Source organism: Mytilus edulis, chromosome 10 (genome assembly GCF_963676685.1).
Source record: "Mytilus edulis chromosome 10, xbMytEdul2.2, whole genome shotgun sequence".
Classification (NCBI taxonomy): domain Eukaryota; kingdom Metazoa; phylum Mollusca; class Bivalvia; order Mytilida; family Mytilidae; genus Mytilus; species Mytilus edulis.
The window spans coordinates 68,998,833-69,011,391 of NC_092353.1; positions in this window are offsets into that span (position 1 = coordinate 68,998,833).

Below are 12,559 nucleotides of genomic sequence, written 5' to 3' on the forward strand. Positions count from 1 at the left end.
CCAGGAAAATATAATGACATTTTACCTGTTTGCATATTTTTTATGAAAGTTGATGTGAATTTTAGAATTATTGTGTATGGCCAAATCAAAAGTTTTTGCAGCATTTAGTAATGCACACAGACAAAAAAATGGCTTCTAATATTGTTTTCAAAATCTAATGAATTGCAATTCTAAGCATTAGTTAATTTTTGGAAGATTAAAGCAAACTTTCATTTATATATTTTTAAAATGTTTTTTTTTTTTGCTATTCAAAGTCAAAAGGGACTGAAAATGAGTTTAAAAACAGGGTATACTGATTTCTAATTGGTTGAAATGATTTATAAAAAATGTAATATTACCAAGCACTTGTCTGTTTATATTTTTGGGGAATTTATTGTTTTGTTGGGATTCTGTCTCATTTATGTAACAACAACATTATGTATTTACATACCATGCCTAGAAATTAAGCTCAATCCAAAATGTATTGAATCAATGCCAATTTGAATTTTATTCTTAAAATTTATTACATATGTTTATCACCATTTTACTGATGTATCACACCATTTTAATTAAATGTGATATTGTCAAATAAATGAATAATTTTCAAAACAAGAACCTAGAATTAAAAAAAAATAAAAAAAAAATAAATGTGTTAATTATAGCTCTTCATCTTTTATATAAGTTTTGGATTTCAAATATTTTGGCCACGAGCATCACTGAAGAGACATGTATTGTCGAAATGCGCATCTGGTGCAAGAAAATTGATACCGTTAATTTTATTACTATCACTGGGTCGATGCCTCTGCTGGTGGACTATTAGTCCCCGAGGGTATCACCAGCCCAGTAGCCAGTACTTCGGTACTGGCATGAAAATACGGATTTTTTTGTGTTATTAAAATTTGCTGTTACAAAATGATAGAAATTATTATAAATTAAGGAATGTATCTCCCTCATGCAAAGCTCTGATTCCTTTCACGGATTTGGCTATACTTTTTGGACCTTTTGGATTATAGCTCTTCATCTTTTATATAAGTTTTGGATTTCAAATATTTTGGCCACGAGCATCACTGAAGAGACATGTATTGTCGAAATGCGCATCTGGTGCAAGAAAATTGATACCGTTAATTTTATTACACAATAATTTGTGAATTTAAAAGAAACCAATATAATATTGCTTATTCAGCCTTATTTATAGCAGACAAATCCATTATTTCAATGTACCTTTTATTATAATCTGATGTGTATATCAAAAGTTTAAATAACAAATTAAATTACAACATTTGTATGTATAGATACTGAAATTATATTAATAAACAAAATGCAATACCTCATGTGTGATAAATGGGGTTTTACTTGCAATATAATGACTGTGTTATCAAGAATAATGTATAAAGAAAATAATATGTTATATATTGTCCATATAGTCTATGCATTACACAGTAATACACATGTACAATAGTTAGAAAACAATTGCTTTATAATATCTAGATATGATTATAAGTTACCATACTGATGGGTAATGGAAGTATCTTAATTGATGCTCTACTTTTGAATGAGGATGGAGTTAGGGTATAGAAAGGTTTCAATATGACATAATTTGAGTGAGTTAATTCCCATGGCCCCCATTTTAATAGTTGACTTTTATTTGACTAACCAAATGGAAACATGTTATACAGCCTGGTCTGATAAGAGATCCTTACTAGATCGTAGTGATGAAACAAGCAAAGCTTCAGGAAATTCAAATTTGTCAGAAAACAAGCAACTTTTTCTAATATCTAGCTGTCAAGATATCAAGTTAAATTTTGTGTAAAAATGAAATTGTATATATAGACCTCCAAATTGGTTACTAAAGGGAAGTTACTCTCGCTCAAATTTTGTCAATGGAAATCGATCTATTAACAAGAGTCCACAGTATTTGTGACTAGGATTGTTTTATGAACTTGCTTTATCTGTGATTTCAATTTAATTAACTATATAATTATATATATATGTAATACCAATGCAATGCTTTATTATTTTTCCATGCAAAGATTTATTCATATGTATGTTTTAATTTTATTGCATTTATTTACGAAAAATATGCAACAAGGTCCCTGGGTTAGAATAAATTAATTAAAAATGGTTGGCTGAATTAACATAACTTAATTTTGCCAGTGAATTGCCACAATGTATTTTATAGCCTTCCTATTAATGTGTCTCAACTACAAAGTCATTTTTCATTCATTATTTTCATACTAAATTCACTTTTTGAAGATATGTATTTTTGTTAAAGAAATTTTTCATAAAAAATAAGTGTTTTTCTTGGCAAAGCTAGAAATACATCAATGTGTTCACAAAATCCCAGAGATTGGTCAGTTATATAATTTGATATAAAACCTAGTTTAGATATATTACGTGCCATTATTATATTCATCAAGGTTGTTTATGAGGTTAAAATCTCTTTTTTTTCATAAAACCCAAAGGGATCACCATAGTCTATTGTTAGAGTAAAGGTTTCCCCAACACCACTCTCATTACTTCTCTCCCAACCCTGTGTCTTCTCACACGGTCATTAAACTTCCTGTTATAGACATCAAACTTCAAAGTTTTGCTTTAAATCTATACTTTGAATTAATGACCAGAATTTTTATTGGCCAACTTTTAACCATTAAAATTGATTGAAGTTTTCATCCAACTTCAACTGCTTTCCACATTTAAAACTAATTCTGGTAAATTTTATAGAGTTATCTCCCTGTTGTGTTAAGCTGTGTATTTATATTTGTGAATCTGCAGCAATTGATCGTAATACCTGATAAATAAATGCAACTTTCATACATGATAAAGAGAATTATTCCACAAGATTGAGTGTGAATTTTCTTTTTTGAGATTTTGTCTTGCACATATTTAACTTCTATATATAAATTTAAAAGTAGAGAAAAATGTGTAATTCTCTATACAGTTACAAGTAAAAATTTCAAAAAAAAAAAAAAAAGGAGGGAGAAAACCAGAACAGACACAAGTATCAGAGTGGTCTATTCTGTGATGGTCCCAAATCTAACTAGTCTTGTTTTTTCTATGGTCGGGTTGTTGTCTCTTTGACATATTCCCAATTTCCAATCTCAATTTTATTAGTACAAAACTAATTTGTTTTTGAAAAGTTTCAATTTTGATGAAACTCATATGGAAAATATTTTGTCTACATTTTCTGTTATAAGATATAGTTATATACTGTAAAATCATAAACTAGCATTAATTAATGTGAATTCTTGACAAACACAAAAATGTGAAATATGTGTAATGTGAAAGCGAACATTTTACATGTATCAAGGAAAATCACTACTGAAATTATTATGGAGAACCTAAGACTGTCCCATTTTCTCATTAATCAATGAATTTACAGTTCACCATTATTTTTTGACAATGCTGCACTATGCCACCAAATCATTTTCCATGTAGTTATTTTCCAATCAAATCACATAAGCTGTAATCATTCATGCATGAAGTGAGACGCTTACATTATAATTTTTGATGATGAACAGTATCAGTTGGCAAGCCCCATCAAGTTAAAACATGTATTTATAATAATTAATATTTAGTTATATATTTCCCCTTTTAAGTTTGTACAAGTACAAAATATATTATATTAAGCATGAAATGGATTGTAAGTATAAAATTGTATATTGTTAAAAAAAAAAGTTATTTGCATGTTGCCAGTATATTTCATTATCTGGTTGTCATCTTTAATCTATAACCATGGTAACAGCTTTTTGTTTATTTGTTGGCATTTTTTTTTTACTAATCATTATGCAATGCAAGTTCTCAGGCTTAAGTTTTGTTTTAAATGTTTAGTTTGTTACTTAGATATCTGAATTTGTAGATCTAAATCGTGTAATTTTGTTGAAAACTTAATAAATTTTTTACCAATTATGTTGGATATTCTTTTTATATCTGATGATGATCAAAATTAAAAACCAAATGTGTGAAAATAATAGAAATAAAAACATATCAGTCATCTTGTGGCCTTTAACAATGAGTAAAACCCATACCATATAGTGAGCTATAAAATTAAAGGCCTTAGAATGACAAATGTAAAACAATTCAATGGAGATAACTAACAGCTTGATTTATGTACAAAACAATATACTTTACACAATGTCAGTATACCACAACTAACAACTACCACTGAAGTACAGGCTCCTGACTTGGGACAGTCACATACAAAATGTGGCAGTGTTCAATATGTTAACTAGTATCAAGACCTCCCCCTTACCAAGGACAATGGTGTAACAGTATAACAAAAGATAAAAATACAAAAAGCAGTTGAAAAGCAATAAAGACCCATAATGCAAGAAATCAAAAATAAGAAATATCACTAAATAACAGAATGGTAAGGTTAGTTTCAATTACAGAAAAAATGAACATGAAAGAAAAAGGTTCTTAATGAAAAAAGGAAATAATTATCAAAAGATTTGTAAATAATTATCAAAAGATTTGTAAATAATTATCAAAAGATTTGTTATCTAATTAAATGAATTGACTGATTATTTACAAAAACTAGTCTATTTGAAAAATAAACCTCACCTGTTCCAATGTAAAAGATATCATAACTATCTTGAGGAAAATAGCTTGAGACTTTCACTATCATGGGAAACACTATTACTATCTTATATAATAGAATGTTGCTATCAGCTGTAAACAACAACAGCACTTCAGGCCATTGTGACATGTAAACGAAGCTAGAAAATATACTTGTACACTTAGGAATTTAACCAGTTTACCTACAGGATTGAGAATATAGAAAAACTGTTTCAAAAGAAAAAGTTCATTTTAATAAATTGCTTTGTAAAGATATGTCAGTCCGCCATTTCATTTGTAAACAAATCTTTGATATTATTTCAAATTTGATTGATTGATTGTTGATTGATGGTTGCTTATCAAAAAAGGCAAATATTTTATTCATCATTGACAATTTTCAGAATTATTTGCCCCCTTTAGGCTATTTGTAGGAGCATCATATTTAAAAAAAAATATAAATGCCTTATTTAACAACAAAAAAACATGTTGAAGTTTTGAAAATAATGGAAGAAAAGTAAAATGATTTTTTTTCATATTTACCGGTACTGAGCATGCAAATCAGTTTATGTCATTTAATCTGCACGGCTCCAGTGACCCTAATTTTTCGTGAATAACGTAGTTCAGGTTGAAGATACATCCAGACTGTTTTTTATTGTGTGTAGATTTATTGCTTTTCTTTCCATCAAGCATAAGCCTAGAGGAAGATGGAACTGGAGAGAGTTGTACATAGATTCATCCTGCAGAAAATAGTTTCAACTTTAGCTCCCACCCACTCTCCCCCAATCATTTTTTTTAGTAAACTGAACTGAAACTGTAGGAGATATGGGTTATATGTCAATAAGACAGCAATCAAGTGACAAAAAAATATCCTAAGAACATCTAGAGGGCAGCCTATAGTTTTCAACAAAAGACTGGTCTAAACTAAATGTCAAGTTCTAAATCGTCACAAGATTATATATATTCTTTTTAAAAATCTAATAGAAAAGTTAACCAAAAAATATGCAATCAAATAGCAGTTCTTGGAATAATGTAACAATTTAAGAAGCCTGCATATAAAAAAAGTTAATAACTTAAAAGTTACCAACTGGCCTTTTACTGAGGGGCATAAAGGGGGATATCTGCATGGTAGAACGCGAAATTAAATATCCATTTTACAATGAACGAAAATTAAAAAGGTCATGCATGTTGATCTTTTTACCGATTTCATGAAACACAGTGAATAACAAACCTTTTTACGGCTGAACGTGAAATTTAAATGGCAAAACACATTGAACGAAAAATAACCCTTAACCACCCTCTTTACTGCTTAAAGGCATTTTCCCATTTCTTTGCCCTACAAGAGACTTTTCTTAAGATCTTTGGATCACCCCAATATTTCCAAAATGTTCATGAAAATTGATGAAGTCATGTGTTAAAAATGTTATTGGCCAATCAATTTATACCCCCCTTGAGAAAAAAGGGGGGTATACTGTTTTACTTCCGTCTGTCCGTCCGTTAGTCCATCTGTCAGTCCGCCCTTCCCATGAATATTTTTGTCGCATTTTTCTCAGGAACAACAATGCCATAATTTCTGAAATTTGGTTTAAGGGTTTATATAAGTCAGCTATACCGTGTGATGCATTTTCAGATTCATCACTCAACAACTTCCTGTTTACCGAACACTTGTATCATTTTACACATGATTGCCGAATTGAAAACTTTCGTAGCATTTTTCTCAGGAACTACAATGTCAGGATTTCTGAAATTTGGTTTCAGGGTTTATATAAATCAGCTTTACCGTGTGATGTGTTTTCAGATTCATCACTTGACAATTTCCTGTTTATCGATGCTTATAAAAATGAGAAAGGAAATGGGGATTGTGTCAAAGTGACAACAACCCGACCATAGAGCAGACATCAGCCGAAGGCCACAAATGGGTCTTCAATGTGGCGAGAAACTCCAGCACCCGGAGGTGTCTTTCAGCTGGCCCCTTAAAAATATGTATACTAGTTCAGTGATAATGGACGTCATACTAAACTCCAAATTATACACAAGAAACTAAAATTAAAAATCACACAAGACTAACAAAGGCTAGAGGCTCCTGACTTGGGAAAGGCGCAAAATTGTGGCGTGGTTAAACATGTTTAGGAGATCTCAACCCTCCCCCTATACCTCTAGCCCAGGGGCGGATCCAGGATTTTGGAAAGGGGGGCGAATTTCCAAGATCGCCGAGCGGAGTGAGGCGAAAAAAATTTAGGACCTTTTTTGGGCTAAAAATATAGAATAAGTGTAAAATGTTCATGGCGTTGGGCATGTATATTTAGTAGTTGGTGTAAAGTGTTAGGGTTGGTTATTTTCGATGCTGTATTCTCCCTATTAATTGTGTAACATAAAATGGTAGTACGGATCCAAAGCTATCTACTGATAAATTTAATGTTGCACTTGTCAGTAAAAAATAGACGTGGAAAATCCTCGCCGGTTTGTTGTATAAAGTAAAAAGTTATCATAACCTCATAGATTTCTTGTTGTTAACAAGATATACGCTGGACTATTCGATCTATTTTAAAATACGATCGATACGAGTTAGAAAAGACAAAAAAACAATTTTTATCCAAATGTTTGGTTAATATGTTACACCCAACAAATTAGGGGAAGTGAGGGGTTCATATTCAACCAAAGGCTAAGAATGAGTCTGAAACGACAACGAATTTTATTACAAATGGTTGCAATGAATTACATTGATTTCCCAGTTAGATAAAATCCGATAATTTCACATGTGAAATAAACGTGGTTATTTCACTCTCTGACGTCATACAACAATAGGCGTTGTCAAGACGTCGATAACGTCGGATAAAAACAAATTGTCAATGCGTAGGAAAAAGATATAGTTCCTTAAATTTTCTACATTAATTTCATAAAAAAAAAGCCATTTGCCAATGTAATAAAAAGAATAACTAATCGCCGTATTTGAATATCAAAAATAAGACAACTTGTGACCGAACGCCTCTATGGATTTAACTCGTGCTGCGCACTCGTTTAATCCACGCGTCGTTCGGTCACGCGTTGTCTTATTTTTGATATTCAAATACGGCGATTAGTTATACTATAATTATTAATGACGGCTGACAAATGGAGACATAAAGGCCACACCCAGCAGGCAGGTTGCACTGTCTGGTCTTTAAAAAAGTATTTAATATATCAGTTCGGCGAAACAGACATTTTGGTCAGACATGCAAACCCCTGCCACAAAAAAATGCCCGTTTTTATTCATCATGTTCATTTAATGATAAATAATTCTGTTGGAAATTTTAGTTTCTAATTGCAAAAAAGTGGACAAGATTATTGTTTTCAATCCAGATACGTCCAGAATTTTTGTTTATGGCAAAAATCAGAGTGATTTTTTTTTCTCTCAAATATCTAAGACTGTCTCCTCAAATTGAATGGTTCGTACCTTAGACTTTAAATCTATTTAGAGCTTATACTGACTGGGGATCATTATTCAGCTATGTTATTTTAAAATAGGCTGGGGCGTTTGGGGTTGAACATGTTGGCGTAGGTAAGTAATATTGCCGTGGGTTTTTTTATGAGAGTGAAAGAGTATTTCTTTTCTTTCTGTATAGTGAAATATAGACGTCAATACTTTTTTGCTCAATTCTGTGTCGATTTGAAGGTTTCATGATTGTCTTCCTCAGCCTAAGCAATATTTAACTGTAATTTGAATTTCAAAATGACTGAGCGACGTTTTTTCGACGCACTGGTCAACTACACCATTATGATAGCGAATGACATGACTTTTATGATCAGTGAATTCCAGCGAAAAATATCTTTATAAGTAAAGAACTGTTGCATAAAAATTATATACTAGAGTACACGGGAAATGGCAAAGTTCACGATCGAAGTCTAGTCTCATTAATCATTTTACAAAAAAAAAAAAAAGTCCGAGTAAAGGGGGGGCGTACGCCCTCTACACCCCCCCTCTGGATCCGCCACTGCTCTAGCCAATGTAAATAAGTAAACACATAACTATACGCACATTTAAATTCAGTTCAAGAGAAGTCCGAGTCCGATTGGACAGAAGATGTAACAACAGAAAATAAACAAAATAAACAAAATGACAATAATACATAAATAACAACAGACTACATATTTTTACACTATTGACATTATCCACTTGCGGCTGGGGTATCATCAGTGAGCAGTAGCTCACAGTTACACATTGTTAATCTGCATGGTCGGGATGACCCTTTAATCCAAACTCCTACATTGTTCTAGCCAAGTTAGGTCACCCTGGTCGTGCAGAAAATAAATGACATGATATATTACAATTTGCATGTTCAATAACTATAACTTCATTGAATTAAAACCCTTTGAAAATCAAATCCTAGGTCAATCTCTTTAAAGATAAGAGTACATCGGAACTGTGCAGTAAATTGTTCAAGCTGTGCATTGGCGATCACACATATGAATTCTCACCATCATATGACATTTGAATCAAATGACATATACTTTTGTTAAATTATCAGATATAGTAAATAATGTTTGCATGATTCAGTGCAGTCAGCAGATGTATTAATGTTTGTATGTTACGTAAACTTTGCAATACCCCCCCCCCCCCCCCCCCCATCTGAAGTATTGCAAAAATCTAAGCCCTCTTTCTAATTTCACTTATTGCATGTTGTAAACGTCCGTTGTCTTCCATTTTAACCAAATTGTGCAGTTGGTTAAGGGTAAGACCGTAGATTTTTATCGGGTGTTGCTAAACGGCGGAAACGAAAAAACGAAACGGAAACGGAAACGGACAAATATTTTTATATAGACGGAATTTAAGTGGGCTCAACATTCTAAAAAAATGAGATGATGAAAACTGGAAACATGTCAAAGAGGCAACAACCCGACCAAAGTGTAGACACCTTTCGAAGGCCACCAATGGGTCTTCAACGCAGCGAGAAAATCCCGCACCCGAAGGTGGTATCAGCTGGTCCCTTGAAATAAAATTGTGTACTACTTTGGTGAAAATGGGCTCCACACTAAACTCCAACACATATAAAGGAGATTAAATTAAAAAAAGATAAAAGACTTACAAAGGCCAGAGGTTCCTGACTTGGGACAGGCGCAAAAATTCGGCTGGGTTAAACATGTTTTGTGAGATCCCAACCATCCCCCTTTACATCTAGCCAACGTAGAATAAATAAACAAATATGAAGCAATACATGTACATACAGTAAAACTCATTTTAAATTCCGAGTCCAATGTCAGATTAGACATGTTTTTCACATAAGGTTTTCGTTATTCATTACGTTTTTTTTAATTAACAGCACTTACATTTTATCCCTTTGTTTTTATTTTAACCTTGTCGGCTAACTTGGCTGACAGTCAGGGTATCCAACACAGTTTTTAAATTAGATACACCAATGATAATTGTTGAAAAGTTTAACAAAAACTAGCAGGCGATTCCCTAAAAGACATTTATTCAATAACATTTGGCCTAGTAGTTTCAGAGACAGAGAAATTTTGTAAAAGTTAAAAAAAGACGAAATCGGACGACGAACACTAAGTGACGAGCAAAGCTTTCTTAGCAGGGCCAGGTCAGATATTAAAAAAAAGAACTCTCTCAAAGTATACCACTAAAGACTAAAGCAGTTCTAATTACCAGCAGAAAACGACCCTGACAGAGCAAAAACATTGATGAACAGTTCGCTATAATTGTATCAACTAAGGAGACATCAACTAAATATGTACCACTAAATAAACCGCTACATCCAAAATGTAAAGACATAATAACTTAAGCGAGAACAAAATTAGAGTATGGATTCAATACATAAAAAGTATGAGGGCCAGAAGAAATAGGCCATAAAATGTTAATAAAAAAAATGAATTAGCGTATCATTATTCACAAATTTTTCAACAATCACTAATACTAGCTTGATACCTCATAAATGGACAACAGGAGACATTTGTGACTGTCTGCTATATTATCTCAAACATGCATTCTCTACAAGATGCTGCAACATATAGTATGCTACCACATAATGCGTTACCGTCTAGATTTTTATAATATCACCATTTGCTTTACGTCTTAGATGCTTTTTTTTTGTTAGTTGTTAGTGGCTTTGAACTAACATTTACTGTCAGTTAACTGCGAGTACTCTCATATCTGTACCTAGTGACTTTTTGTTGTTGGGATCTACAGGTACCCAGCCACGTCCACTTGTATTTGTGTCCATCTGATGAGTTAAGCAAATGATTTTTTTTGTTCGTTCTTATGTTCTTATGTTGTTATGTTATATCACTGTCCCATGTTAGGGGAGGGTTGGGATCCCGCTAACATGTTGAACCCCGCCACATTCTGTATGTATGTCAAACATAAAACAGGTCCAACAGGCCGTTGATTCTGGGTATCTCAAGGAACTGTTCTGGGTCAGTAAATGATATCAGTGATATCGTGGAAAATAGGGTGTTTGGCCAGTAGAAACATCCAAACGATCAGATGCATAGTGTAAAATTAAGTATCATTGCCTTCATTAAAAAAGAACAGAGCAGAATGACTTTTCAGTTGTCTTGACATAGCACCAAAATCATTAAAAACTATCAATATATAAATAAAAGTAACTTTCAAATTTCAATATTCCTTTTATGTAAATGAATAATAATACATGCTATGTTAACGGATGTCACATGTGAAGCTGGATCTATTTACCCTTCCCGAGCAACTGAGATCACCCCAAGTTTTTCGTGGGGTTCATGTTGCTCAGCCTTTAGTTTATATGTTGTGTTTTGTGTACAATTGTTTGTCTGTTTTAAAAAGCCTTGGAAAATTGGAAAAAAATGTCTTGATTATCTCCCTTATAACAAAAATTTTCAAAAACTGTTGACATCTGAAATCTTACAATATAAATGTTTGCCACACAGACAATATTTAAATCAAATGAATCTCAGGATTATATATTTTAAAAGAGTTTGAATTTGCTGGTTTTGGCATTTCTTGCTAAGAACAATTATTATTGATGGAATTTGTCAATATTTTAATTTGTTTGCCTCATTGCAAACTATTTAAGCATTTAGTTATTTATGTTCCATCCAGAAGATGTCATGATGATTGATTTGTTTTTAATTTTTGTGAACGCATGTGCAGTATGTAAGGGTGTAACATATTTTCCTTCCAATTTTAATGCCCCATTTATGGGCATTATGTTTTCTGGTCTGTGCATCCATCTGTTTGTCTGTCTGTCCGACTTCTGGTTAAAGTTTTTGGTCAAGGTAGTTTTTGATGAAGTTGAAGTCCAATAATCTTGAAACTTAGTATACCAGTTCCCTATGATATGATCTTTTTAATTTTAATGCCAAAGTAGAGACTTTCTTCCATTGTCGCAGTCCACTGAACATAGAAATCATAGTGTGGATGGGGCATCCGTGTACCGGGGACACATTCTTGTTTTGTAAATGAAAGTCATGGTGTATGTTGTTTTTATCTTTTATGGTAATAAGAATAATTGTAGTCTTCTGCATATTTGAATTCATGTTTTTACAAATTATGTAAACAAGTCTTTAGAGTTTAGAATTTAAATATTTTTTATCTAAATTCCACTTTGTTATTCAAATTTCAAATTACTGTTTCACTTCCTTCCACTGAATACACCTAAAAATATTAGTAATGAATTCACAATAGTTGGATGCAATTTCACATTTCCATATTTCATGTATAACATTTCATCAACATACTACTATTGCTGCATGCGATTTGAGTCCGACTTTCAATATTTTTTAGAGGTGATAAATACTCAAGTCTAAAGCAGGTAATTTTCTTATTCATTAAAAAATGTTTCAAAGCGTACCAAATCAATTATTTTATTCATAAATTTATTTTTTATTGATTGGGTAGGCTTGAATTATTACAATACATTTTTAAGACTGACAAAAACAAAATTAATAGGTCAAAAACAAATTAACCTAATGACAACTTGTAAATGTATTTCATCATTGAATTTCTATAAAACATTGTAAAAACAGAGTTATTTCCCATTTCCTAATCATCCTAAAATTTACACAA